This window comes from Lissotriton vulgaris, chromosome 6, assembly GCF_964263255.1.
Source record: "Lissotriton vulgaris chromosome 6, aLisVul1.2, whole genome shotgun sequence".
In the NCBI taxonomy this organism is placed as follows: domain Eukaryota; kingdom Metazoa; phylum Chordata; class Amphibia; order Caudata; family Salamandridae; genus Lissotriton; species Lissotriton vulgaris.
Genome location: NC_141694.1, coordinates 72771576 through 72786620, shown reverse-complemented (window position 1 = coordinate 72786620; position 15045 = coordinate 72771576).

Genomic DNA, 15045 nt, shown 5'->3' with positions numbered 1-15045 from the left:
CTCAATCGACCGCATGCTGTCCTGGCACAGGGTCCAGGACTCCTCCTCCCCGCCGCCTCTGCGGCCCTCAAGTGCCTGGGCTGCTTCACGGCGCCTGGCTTCACCATGGTCTGGGCAGGTAAGGTAGGAAGTAGAAAATTAAGAAGGAATAGGATAGGGAAGAAGAAAAGAGTTTAAAAAAGTAGTTTAAAAGTAAAGAAAAATAGCAGAAAAGACAAAAATATACAGCTAGGAAAAGAGAGGGATAGATAAGAAGCAAAATCGTTAAAAAAAAACTGAAAACAAGCAAAGGATGGCAAAGATAGCAAGAGGATTAATCACCATGCCCAGACACAGGAAATTTATGAAAAACAAGATGGCCGCCCCTTCACGAGCGCGAAAGTAAGTTTGCACAAGATTTTCCTCGCGATCTTGTGCGAACTTATACTCGCAATGCGCTTACTGCGCGAGATTATACATAGCGGGCGGAAACGGAAATACGTCACGCAAACAAAATGGCCGCGCCCGTACTCGACCTTGGGGTAAATTCGCGTGTTGCGCTGCAAGCGGCTCGCAAATACTGCAAAAAAACTCGCGAAACAACAAGCCGCAAAAAAATATAAAGCTCATTCGCACGAATTGGCGGCTTCCGCGGTCGGTTTCGCACGACGCCGCGCCCCGCGAATAGCGCAAAAAAAAACGAAAAACGATTTTTGCAAAAGCAAAAGCAATGAGCAGGTGCAAAAGGTCAACCTCATGATTTGTAACGATTCCCTGTAGTGCTTCCTGAGGGGGCCCTCCAGAATTCGGTTGCCTGCTTGCAACTATTGTGTGACCCTGCTCTGACCTTAACTGTATGCCACAAAGGTCCTGATTTACAACTAAGGGAGCAGACAAGCAGGTGCCAGGCTGGAACTTCAAATTCAGTGACACATTAATTAGCCCCTAATTCATTATTGTCAGTTGGGGCAGGGCAGGTGTTGTTAATAAACTAACCCCAAATTAATTCATGTCAGTTCAAGCAGGGCAGGTGGGCTTGCTTTTCCCCCCCATCTTCTACAGTGATGATGAACAAGAGGGTGGCATTGATGTAACAGAGGGTGGCATGGGTCAAAGAGAGGGTGGCAGTGGTGAAACAGAGGGTGCTGGGAGGCTGTGATGATGAACCAGACGTAGAAACAACATAGTCGCGACCGTTGCGAGCCGACAAGTAAGTTCGCAATTGCGAACTAGTACCAAATCCTCGCGAACTGGCAGAAACGCTTGCGAACACAAAAAAAAAAATCCGCAAATTCGCGGGAATTCGCGGATTTTGCGGATTGCGAGTTCGCAAATCCGCAAAATTCGCGACCGCGAGATTCGCAAAATTCGCTTATACTTAGTCGCAGGGAGCGCTGGCACAGGACCTGCTAGGACAAACTCAGAGGGAGAAAACAATCTCATTTTACCAGTATGCAACAGCGCAAACCATGACATGCTTGTGGGGGATGGACAAACAACAAGAGTTTAGTTTAAATATCAAAAGGGGAAGGATCACTTGTACCTGAGTAAACAGGTTTCAATGTGCTTTCCGTCTTTTTAGGAAAACCCTAAATCACATACACATGCCGTGAGGCAATATGTCTTGATTCTACGCCTTGTTTAGAGACGTGACAGCATCATCATTGGGTTTCTTTTTTCATGCTGTCCTCCACCAGTTGGGAAAACCACTAGTTGTTTCAGTAGTGATCAGTTATAAAAAGTGAGGGTGCTCAGATGAGGTGAATAAAAAAAGGTTGAGACCTGAAGGAGGAGCTACATGGGCATCTAAGCTGCCGCGTAGGCTAGTAGCTCCGTGTGACCTGTGCCCTGCCTCCAGAATTTTGTCATTATCCTGTAGCGCCTTGGGGTGCTTTGGCTGGTGGAGAGGAAGCGGTGCACATCGGAGCCGCTCCGGGCCCGCTGCATGCTCGGGGAACGAAGCGGCGCGTTGGTGAAGTCTGGGCCTATTCGCGGACTGGACCGGGGACTGGCGTGGCTGCTGTGACCGGCGACAAATGCGAGAAGGAAACCTGAAGCTGCCAGCCGTGATGAACTCTCCATCGGATGCACTGATTGCAGCTTCGAAACACATAAGGAGACGCTTCGGACACAGTGTCCATCACGAGGAACCGTGCGGTGATGTATTGTGCCCCTCCGGCTGTGTTCGGAGGCAGGGTTGCTCTCGGTTCCACGAATTCGGGACCGAGGAGGTGCCGTCCGTTCCTGCGGTGGCCGGGTATTGCAACCCCAAGTGGATTAATAAATTGAACTGCCAATACTCCAGCGCTGAGGGGGCCTCTGCCCGGGGGCGAGATAACCCACCCGGCCAAGCAGTGCGAAGATCTGTGGGTCCAGTCTCCCACCTGCCCTGGATAGCGCAGCCCAGTGCACTTGAATTGCAGGTTGCTAAGACAGGGCAGCGAGCCAGTGTAGCTTCTGATGGGCGAAGATACATAGAGGCTCTGCGGCGGTGTTGGCGGCTGGCTGGGGTGCGGTCTGGGATGCTTTCAGCACCACATACTGGCAGTGGTGCTCCTGAGCAATCGGCTAGAGGCGCACTAGGATTACGGACATCGGGCCTCCTGGAGGGGATTGTTGAGGTGCGCACTTGAGGATTGAGGTGCAAGTGGAGTTCCTTCTGCGTCTTGCGGCACCTGAGGACGATCAGCCTACATGAAGCGGTGCAGCATATCTAATTGGAACCCCCGATAGATGCCCGCTGGGTTGCTAGGTGGTTAACGGGCAGCACCTCACGCGAAGACAGTTGAGCGTAAGTCTGCCACACCAGTGCCAACCAGTGATTGACATGAGGGTTGCCCCCCGGGGGGGGCCTGAGGGATCGACGGTGATTACCGGACCGGTCTGGTGAACATGACGTGATGTGGTGCGCAGCGCAAACCCGGATTTAAGATGCGGCGGACTGGTGGTTCTCGTTCGGTTGTGGTGACATTCTGGTTCTCTGATGGACTACTGTCGTGGCCAGGACTGTGGTGGGGTTATACCTTTCCAAGTAAAGAATTAAGATAGCGGCTAGACCCGAGGCAGAGAAGAAGCAGTCCAGGTCTACTAAGGGATCCCGCTCCGTTCAGACCAACAAGCTTGACCGATATACGCAGCCCAGGGGCTCACCTTCTGGGTCGGGGAGGATGCCAGATGTCAACAGAGAGTCCATAAGCTCGGCATCGGAACCTACTCTGCAAGATGTGATGGCCGTCATAGATGTGGTCAGAACTTCCCTCGGGAAGCAGATGGAGTCGCTGGACCACAAACTGGACACTGTGACCATAGAGGTCAACCTGATCGGTGCAGACCTCACCAAAACTAGTGAGAAAGTGAAAACGCTAGATATCAAAACGGCGAGCCTGACAGATGATGTGTCGCAGTTGAAGCAGGAGGTTCGTAATCTCAAAGAGGCTAGTGACCTGACATGTCACAAGCTGGACGAATACGAAGGGTGGGCCCGGAGGAACAACATACGCATAATTGGTGTCCCGGAGAAAGCAGAGGGTTTGGCCCAAGACCTCTTTGTAGAAGACATTATCCTTAATCATCTGAAACCGAAAGGGTTAGGAAATTTCTTTACAATAGAACAAAGCATAGAATACCAGGAGGAAGACCAAGGCCGGGAGCCCAGCCTCGTCCGATGATCGCGAGGGTGCTCAATTTTCGCGACAGAGATGTTATCTTGCAGGCTTTCAGATCTGGGGCCCCACTAAAGTACAAGAATTACACCCTCACCTTCTTCCCAGACTTTACTCAAACGGTCCAGAGGCAGAGTTTCTTTGGTGTCAAGAAGCAACTGCGGGATAGAGGCTTGAAATACGCGATGATGTTCCCTGCTAAGCTACGGGTTGAGGTTGATGGGAAGGTTTGGTTCTTTGACAATCCAGAAATAGCCTCTGTTTGGCTGGAGAGACTTCCCCTCCCGGGGGGATCCCGGGGACAGGACAGAGACGATGGTGATGGCACACAGGAACTGGAATGATGAGTATTGTCGATGCTTGTGGTGTGTGGACTTGTGGTGAGGGGATCCGCCTTTGAGAAGCTTCTATGGAGGGGCTCATCCAGATTACGAGCTATGAAGGGCGCAAAATATGTTATATTATGGGCGGGGGCAGGGTTGGGTAGCTCTTACATCCTCCTTCGATCTACATTTAGATAGTGGGGAGTTAGAATATGGGGCGACAGGCACACTGCGAATGGGGGGTTGGCGAGTGCCACGAGCAGGGGTGCAGGGTGGGGGGAGGAGGGATGGGACTGTTGTTGCATGGTTATTGTTTTCTTTCTCCTTGTTTTCTTTTTGTTGATGGCATCAGCATATTGTGCTTGGTTTGCATGCAGCAAACAGAAGACTGTTACTTCCATTTCATGTATGATGATGAGGGGTAGGGAACTGAAGGTTTTGATTTGGAATGTGAATGGGTTGGGGGACAAAATTAAACGCAGTGTGGGTCTTCAGTATCTCAAACGCCAAGCAGCGGATGTCGTCTTACTTCAAGAAACACATTAAGTCAGTAAATCATGAAAGGTGATGCACAGAATGGGGTACAAGTTGGTGGCCCATGCAGGATTCACATTTGGTTCCAGAAGGGAGGGTGGTCATCCTAATTCAGAGAGCGGATCCCCTTTGTGATAGATTCCACGTGGAAAGATGATAGGGGCAGACATGTTGGTATTACGGGTTGTTGGGAAGGGTATGTTCTTAATCTCTTGTCTGTCTATGTCCTCCCGGGTATGCATTTGTTGATCTGGGAAAGCTCCTGCTCAGGATGCCGGTCGGGCTCCTGATTTTGGGGGGTGATTTCAACACGGTGGTTTATGTAGCATTGGATAGGCATCCTCCACAAGATGTGGGGCGCACCCAGTGATGGCTACCCGATTTTATTGATGCCAAGGGGTGGTGGACGGGTGGAGATTGCTCCACCCTGATCAGAAGCAATATACGTTTCACTCTGGTGCTCACAGCAGCCTCTCCCACCTGGATTATTGTTTGGTTCCGGCTGCTCAGGCATCTTAATTCACTGAGGCTGTTCATCTCGCATGGGGTATTTCTGATCATTTCCCGCTCTGGTTCTGGTTTTGTATCGCTTTAGGAACAGCGGGTAGGGTAGCCCACATTAACCCCTGGTATCTACGTAACCCCAAACTTCGCAAGGACCCCATTAGGCGTTGGATGAATATTTTGTGGATAATGAGAGATCTGTGTCCTCCTCCGTGTCTCTCTGGGAAGCATTTAAAACGGCCTCAGGGATCAGGCTCTGTCAATAGAGCTGGAGCAAAAAAGGAAAAGAATAGAGAGGTAGTTGAGGCAGAGACTGAGATCGCTCGCCTGGAGGGGGAACTGGAACAGGAGGTAACACAGGCTAAAATTACATCTTCTAAGTCTTAAGAAGTGTGATTACAAATCAATGGTCACTGATAGTGCAAGGGTTCTTGGTAGGGAGCAGCAGGGTAGGCTCTACGACCTTGGGGACAAGGCCAGGAAACTTATCGCCTGGCTGGACAAGAGGGATAGAGCTGACCGAGTGGTCCCGGAAATTGTTAAGGAGGAGGGAGCATCGATTACAGATCCTCAGAGTGTCATCGATAGTTTTACGACATACTTCCACACTGTTTATACCTCAGTATCGGACCCACCGTAGGAGGACTTTCAATTGCTACTTCGAGATATACAGCTCCCCTGTTTGTCCAGTGAGGACCGAGACTTTATGGATAGTACCTAAACGGCTGACGAAATAGCTCAAGCTATTCGCTCCTTAAATTCGGGTAAGGCGATGGGTCCCAATGGGCTCCCAATTGAACTCTATAAGCTTAGACTTGATAAGCTTGCTCCTTATCTTAAAGGTATGTTTTTTGAGGCCCGGGAACAGGGGATCTTACCTAGTGATCAGAGAGTTGCGTCGGTGGTGGTGATTCACAAAGAGGGTAAACCCAGGACTAATTGTGCCTCTTATAGACCTATTTCATTATTGAATGCTGAGCCCAAAATTCTGGCTAAGCTTCTTTCCAATAGGCTGGTGAAAGTGGTCAGTGGACTGATCCACCCAGATCAATCGGGTTTTATTCCCCACAGAAATAAGGCCCTGAATTTACGTAGGTTGCATGGCGTGATAGCTAGGGCCCACACTCTGCAGGAAGCAGTCGTAATTGCTTCACTTGATGCGACCATGGCTTTTGATACAGTAGAATGATCCTATTTGTGGGTGGTCCTGACTAAATTTGGATTTGGCCCTGGTTTTATTGGCTGGTTGCGCTTACTGTATATGGAGCCATTTGCCCAAATAGTCGTTAATATTTGGGTTTCGGTGACCTTTAGTCTTGGTTGGGGCACTCGGCAGTGCTGCCCTCTTTCTTCCCTCCTCTTTTCGCTGGCCCTGGAGCCCCTGGCGGCTTGGGTGCGTTGGGAGCCATCTATTCAGGGCATCCGGTGGTCCCTGGACTGGGAGGACCGGATCTCCTTGTACGCGGATGATATTCTGCTGTATTTAACCTCTCCTCTGAAGTCCCTCATTGTCGTGAGCGATGTCCTGGCTTCCTTTGGTAAGAATACAAGGCTTTCTATTAACTGGGGGAAATCTCTGTTGTTTGTTCTTAAGGGGGAGCCCCCGGTCCCTCCACGGAACTGTCCCATTCAAATTAATACAGGCGGGTTCAAATATCTTGGAGTCTTCATCTCTCTTGATCCAGCAGTCCTGTTTACCAGGAATCTCCTTCCCCCTTTGCAGAGGCTTAAAAGTGATATCTCTAACTGGTGGAAACTTCCACTCTCTTTGTTGGGACGAGAGGCTCTGTTTAAAATTATGTCTCTGCCCCGTTTTCTTTATGCCCTCCAGAACACCTTAGATGTAGAGCCAGCCAGTTATTTCCGTGAGGTTGAAGGATTGCAGCGTAGTCTTTTATGGGAGGGCAGACCTCGTATCGCATTAGCTAAGCTGACGCTCCCCTGGTATGATGGAGGCGTTGCCCTCCCAGATATTAAACAATACTATTGGGCTTCCCAGTTGGCCGCGATCAATCACGGAACATATGGCCCTGTCGCAGATCCTGGTTACGCTATGGATAGATGGCTCTTCCCTGGAGGTAATTACAATAGGGCACTGTACTCTAAGCCAACGAAGTTGGACTTGACAGGGCCAACTAAGCATGCTGTTCGGATCTGGCACGATGTCACAAACTTTTTGGGAAGGAGGGCCAAACTGACACTAGCTACCCCTCTGTTTGGTTCAGAGAGGGTGGGTAAGCTTTGGAAGACGAAAGGGTTTATAAAGTGGAATCTGATCGGGATCTCCACCATTAAAGACATCTGGGGCAAGGGAAGGATTAAGTCATTTGAGGAAATGCAGGCAGAAATGAGCTGACAAGATTCGAGTACTTTCCCTACGCACAAATTCGACACTCACTACAGGCATCCCTGCCCGTGGATGCGGACATACCGGAGGCCTCCCCTCTCGAAGATACAATTTCAGATGGTCACCTCCGTGAAAAAACGACCTCCCTGATCTATAAGACACTAATCAATCACAGAGTGGATCAGCTCAGGGAGTTGAGGGATAAGTCGGTGCGAGACGGAATAGAGCTTGATAATGAGGACTGGCAATCGGCTATGTCCTCTCCAAGAGTGGTTGCCAATCCCACTCGACTGCGGCTCATTCAGTTAAAAATATTGCACAGGGTCTATGTTACAGGGCCCCGCCTTGTACGGATGGGGTTGACTGATGCCGGACGGTGTAGGTGGAAATGTGGCCTTGTGGGGAAGTTCCTCCATATCGTTTGGGTGTGTCGATATGTGGCTGAGTATTGGCGTGGGATTCACAACACTGTGCATGATGTTTTGGGGGTCTCCTTACTACCGAAGGCGAGGAAATGCCTCCTTAACATATGGGAACCCACTGACCTTATCTCTGCACAAACACAGTGGGTCACATTAAGTTTTATGATAGCGAAAAGAGATATTGCCCAGCAGTGGGGATCCAAACAGCCCCCCACCCTTGAGAGTTGGAAAAAAGATTTGGATTGGAGTATGTTCCGGGAAAAGACTGTTTACGTGGCAAGAGGCCGCCCTCAAAAGTGGGCCTCAATATGGGGACCCTGGAATACATATAGAGGAGAAATCTGTGTGCCGCCTAGGGATGCTGTTTTTGATGTACCCCCATCCCGTAAAGTTTTTGATATGTCTGTATTTTGGTTTCCTGTACCTCCGCACATGATATATTGACTGCAACATGATTCTTCTGTACTGTGTTCTGTTATGATGCCTTGTTCAATAAAAATAATTATTTTTAAAAATGGTTGAGACCTCCTATTCACTAAACTGTATTACTTTATTCAGTTTGGAACGAAGGTGAATTAAAACAGTGGTGTGCTTGCAGGGACGAGTTATTAGTCATAAAGCACTGCGTTGTCCTTATGTAGGGTCGACATGTTTCAGCCCCTTGTGGTCACCCTTGCGGGTCGGGGGGCCTTCATCAGGACCTATAAAAACTTAGGAACTGTGTTTTGCCTCAGTTCTTGTGAATACAGCATTGGCATATCACTAGTAATAAGGTCAATTAGTACTTATAAATGTGTACAAAAGAAGAAAATGAAGATACCTGTATTGTAAAAATGCATGTCACTATCTCACTTATATTTTCTCACAAGTGATCTATTCACAATAAAGTATTGAAATCCATAAGCAACTCAGAAAATGGCAATTCTCTAGCCCCGTTAGCCCAAAAGGTGGATGTAGGGGTACTACGGGGTTAGCATCCCCATTCATTAGAGTGTTCCATCTGATCATCTGGGACCCCGTTTTTTAAGACTTATTGATGTATTGTTGCATCAAAATACCTGCAAAAGGTGCCTTTATTGTTAGTCTAAGGTTTGCGCTGTCCAGTTTAACGTCTGTGAACTTCGTCGACATTAAACTATGTGGTACTATATTAGATCAGAGGACCTCAAAGTGGTAGTGACACTCGTAAACGGAAGCGCTTAGTCATTATTGTGTCTATGTGAGGTTTTTAGGTCTTGCATGCGCTGATCTGGCGAGACTTATCGTAAGGGCTTCAGAAAATACTACCACTGTGGCGATGAGCTTGTGGTTACGTGTGCAGGCGGGCGCTTCCGTCATGGCTCATTAAGTGCATCGCTCCACGATCACTTCCACTTTGACGGGCGCAGCTGAAGGCTGGATTTGCTGTTCCCTCCGAGCAGCGTCCCTATCACCACTCTTTCAGGCTCTTTCCACTCAGTGAAATAGTCCAGATCTGAAGGGCCATAAATCTATAGACGGCAACAGCGCGTGATAGCGATCTTGATCAGTTTCACTTTCATGGCAACAATAGTTTCACGGCCTCGAAAGTGCAACTGATCAACATCGCAATTGCGTGCTGTTGCCTTCTGCATGTTCTTCTGACTGCACTGAGAGGTTTGAGCAACTACCATGTCCTGTTCTCTACAGCTGCGTCTATTATTTGCCAGGGAAGAACCAACATGTTTCTGCGCCGGACGGCTTCTGCAGTTCTTCCAGCTATAATGCTGCTGCGCGCTCCGTTGTGTGCAACCTCTGAACATACAAAGGAAGCTTGCACACTGTTGTAGCAGCAGGTTAAGTAACATCACCCCATATCCTGGCGGTCTCTACTGCCACTCTCTTCAGCCACCGTTTATTTTTAACCAGGGATGCTTCTGCGCCCGATTGCTTCCAGCAACCTCCGAACATACAAAGGAAGCTTGCACGCTGCTCTGGCCGTAGTTTAACTAACTCCCTCGATAGCCGGCTCTCTGCGGCTCTCTGCAGTCACTGTCTATTTTTAGCCATGGATGAACAGCAATAATTCTGTGGGACTGCTTTACACTCTATTGTGTGCTACCTCTGAGCATGCAAAGGAAGTTTGCAAGCTGCTGCTGCCGCCTCCCGTTGACTGTCATCTTCCAGTGGATTGGAGCGCACCACTGTGGCTATCTGCAGCCACAGTCTATTTTTAGCCAAGGATGAGCGGGGATGCTCCTGCGCTGAATGCCTTCACAGGTTCCTCCCAGCCCTAATGCTGCTGCACGCTTTATTGTGCTTAACCTTGAGAAAGGAGCCACTAGGGTGCACATGCACACACACAACCACACACACAACAACACACACACAACCGCACACACAATCACAGCCCCAACCACACACACAACCATACACACAACCATACCCACACACACCCACACACACAACCACACACACACAACCCACAACCACACACACAACACCACAAACACAACCACACACACAACCACACCCACAACCACACACACACAACCACAGCCACACACGCACACAACCACACACACACACAACCACACACACACAACCACACACTATCACACACAACCACATGACAACCACACACACAGCTACAACCAACCACAACCACACACCCACAACCACACACCCACATACACACACCAACTCACACACACAACCACACACACAACACCACACACACCACAAACACAAACACAATCACACACACAAACACAATCACAACCACACACAACCACAACCACACACACAACCACACACACACACAACCACACACACACAACCACACCCACAACCACAATCACACCCACAACCAAACACACAACCATACCCACACACACAACCACCCACACAACCACACACAACCACACAACCACACACACACACAACCACACACACAACCAAACCCACAACCACACACACACAACCACACACAGGCACACTAGGGTGCACATGCACACACACAACCACACACATAACAACACACACACAACCACACCCACAACCGCACCCACAACCAAACACACAACCATACCCACACACACAACCACACACACAACCACACAACCACACACACAACCACACACACAACCACACACACACACAACCACACACAACCACATGCACAACCACACACACAACCACACCCAACCACAACCACACACCCACAACCACACCCACCAACACACACAAGCACACACAACACCACACACACAACCACACACAACTGCAGACACAACCACACACACACACACAAAACCACACACACAATCACACACACAACCACACACAACCGCAACCACACACACACAACCACACACACACAAACCACACACACAACCACACACACACAACCACAACCATGCATACAACCAAACACACAACCACACACACCCACAACCATACCCACAACTGCACCCACAACCACACACACAACCACACACATACAACCACAACCACACACACAACTACCATACACATAACCACACCCACACACCCGCACAAAACCACAATCACACACACAACCACACACACAACCACACAAACCACCACACACACAACCACACACACACAACCACACATAAAACCACACACACACACAACCACACACAACCACACACAACCACACACACACAACCACACATAAAACCACACACACACACAACCACACACAACCACACACAACCACACACACAATCCCAACCACACACCCAACCACACATCCACACCCACACACACAACCACAACCACACACACAGTCACACACCACACACAACCACACACACAATCACAACCACACACCCAACCACACATCCACACCCGCACCCACAACCACACACACACACACACACAACCACAACCACACACACATAACCACAACCATGCACACAACCACACCCAACCGCAAATCCACACACACACCACTCCCGCACCCACAACTGCACCCTCACCCACAACTGCACCCTCACCCACACCTGCACCCTTACCCACAGACACAACCACACACACAACCACACATAGAACCACAACCACACACATAACCACACCAATACACAAACACAAACAAACCACACACACCACCACAACCACACCAATACACAAACACACACAACCACACAACCACAACCACACACACAAACACACACTACCACACACAACCACACCTACTCACATACAACCACACACACCACCACAAACACCCACACCCCCCCTCCCCTCCACACACACAACCACACACACAACCACACATACAACCACAACCACACAAGCCACACACACACAACCACACACACAACCACACACACACCCACCCACACACACCACAACCACACCCACACACCCACACACAACACACACAACCACACACACACTACCATACACACCCAACCACACACACAACCACACACACACAACCACACACAACCACAACAACACCCAACCACTCACACAACCCCCCCACACACAATCACACACCCAACCACACACACACACAACCACACACACAACTGCACCTACAACCAAACACACAACCAAACACACAACCACACACACAACCACACACACACCACACACACAACCCCACACACAACCACACACACAAACAACCACAACCACACACACAAAAACCACACACAACCATGCACACACAACCACACACAATCACACACACACACAAAACCACACACAACCACACACACAACCACACACTCCAACACACACACAACTACACACACACACAATCACAACCACACATACAACCTCACACAACCACACCCAACTACACACCCACAAGCACACCCACACATACACACGCAACCACACACACACAAAATCACAACCACACACACAAACCACACCCAACCACACACACACACACACACACACAACCACACACACAACTGCACCTACAACCACACACACAACCAAACACACAACCACACACACAACCACACACACACCACACACACAACCCCACACACAACCACACACACAAACAACCACAACCACACACAAAAAACCACACACAACCATGCACACACAACCACACACAATTACACACACACACAAAACCACACACAACCACACACACAACCACACACTCCAACACACACACAACTACACACACACACAATCACAACCACACATACAACCTCACACAACCACACCCAACTACACACCCACAAACACACCCACAAACACACCCACACATACACACGCAACCACACACACACAAAATCACAACCACACACACAAACCACACCCAACCACACACACACACACACACACACACACACACAACCACACACACAACTGCACCTACAACCACACACACAACCAAACACACAACCACACACACAACCACACACACACCACACACACAACCCCACACACAACCACACACACAAACAACCACAACCACACACAAAAAAACACACACAACCATGTACACACAACCACACACAATCACACACACAAAACCACACACAACCACACACACAACCACAGACTCCAACACACACACAACTACACACACACAATCACAACCACACATACAACCTCACACAACCACACCCAACTACACACCCACAAACACACCCACACATACACACGCAACCACACACACACAAAATCACAACCACACACACAAACCACACCCATCCACACACACACACACACACACCCTGCCCCCAGCCACTCACTGCCTATCAGCCTCCTCTCAGCCAGCTAGCACAATCGCGACAAGTTTCACTTCCACGCAATCGCGATCAGTTTCACTTTCACGGCCGCGTTCACTGTGAAAATGTTCGCGTTTCTAGTTTTAGTCATCATTCACTCTTGATTCCTAGTGCTTGACAATCCAATCGCTACAATATTTAAGCAGCCTGCACGTCTCTTGTCAACCATACCACTCCATGCATTTTCTCCGATCCACATAGATATCAGTGGTACAGACAAAGGTAACCAGGTTTCTTATCCTTCCTTCAAGCAATAACCAGAATACTAAACTACATTTGTGCCTCACTTAGTTTTAAACATCAAACAGTTATTCTAATCAGTTTATTTCACAGAGGTTGTGTCTTAGGTGAAGGGCAGTGGCACTCACATGACACTATATGCAAGTGGGATCAAAAGAGTTGTTTACAAAAAATACGTTTTATGAAAAATTGACTCTCTTAAAAATTCTGATTCTACCAGACTCTGAGTCCTCCACAACACAATCTTTTTTTTTTGGTTGTCAGCTGTGAAAAGGAGACCAATATTGCCCCCATTTTAATTATTCTGTATCCTCGGTTCAGTTCTGGTGTGCTTTTTCAACTTGTTGCTAGTTCATTGTAAATCCTACCGTTACTAATTCAAATTTTGTTAGCTTTGGCTTATTTGCAATGCAAACTTTATCTCAATAAGTTGATGTAACAAGCTGCAAGTCCGCTATGGAAGCCCATTCATTTGCTAATTATTTTCCACATAATGTTGCAAGACCACAAAGCGGAGTTGTCAGGATTCTGAACAGTTTCTTGTTTGCAGATGTTACTCTCTCCTGCGCACCCCACTCCTGCACTAAGGTTACAAGTGACTTGGCACCCGCCTTTCAGAGGTTCTTGCATTCACCCAAGTATGGCCTGGCACTGCTGCGTCCCAGCCTGGCACACACCGGTTGATGATCTCCGCACCTCCTTCTAGAACCCAGCTCACTACTGTTTGCAGTATGTCACTCACCCCTCACCTCCCTGGCACTCACCCTTCACTACTCAGACCTGGCAGTAACCCCTCGTACCTGGCACTCACCCTTATCCTTCTCTGGCACTCAGTATTGACTCTACGTGACACTCAACTGTCACCTCCCTGATACTCACCCTTTACCCTCCTGGTACTCATACTTCCCCTCCCTGGGACATATCCTTCACCTCCGTGACACTCACCCATGTACCTCTTGGCATTCACTACTCGCCCCCTTGGCACTCACCCTTCACCTCCATGGCACTAGCCCTTCATTGCCCTGACCTGGCAGCTACCCTTCACCCCTTGCACTCACCCTTCCCCTCCCTGGCACTCACCTTTGACCCTCCTGACTTTTACATCTCACCACCATGAGTTTGAGTTTGAGATTAAAATATTTCTTAAGCGCGCGTACACCTAGCGGTTTCATGGCGCTATATTGAGCTGAACCCCTGAAGCGTCAGAGATGGGAGGATGGAAAGAGGGGTTTAAGAGGAAAAAGCTTGTGTGAAAAGTAAAGTTTTCAATGCCTTGCGAAAGAG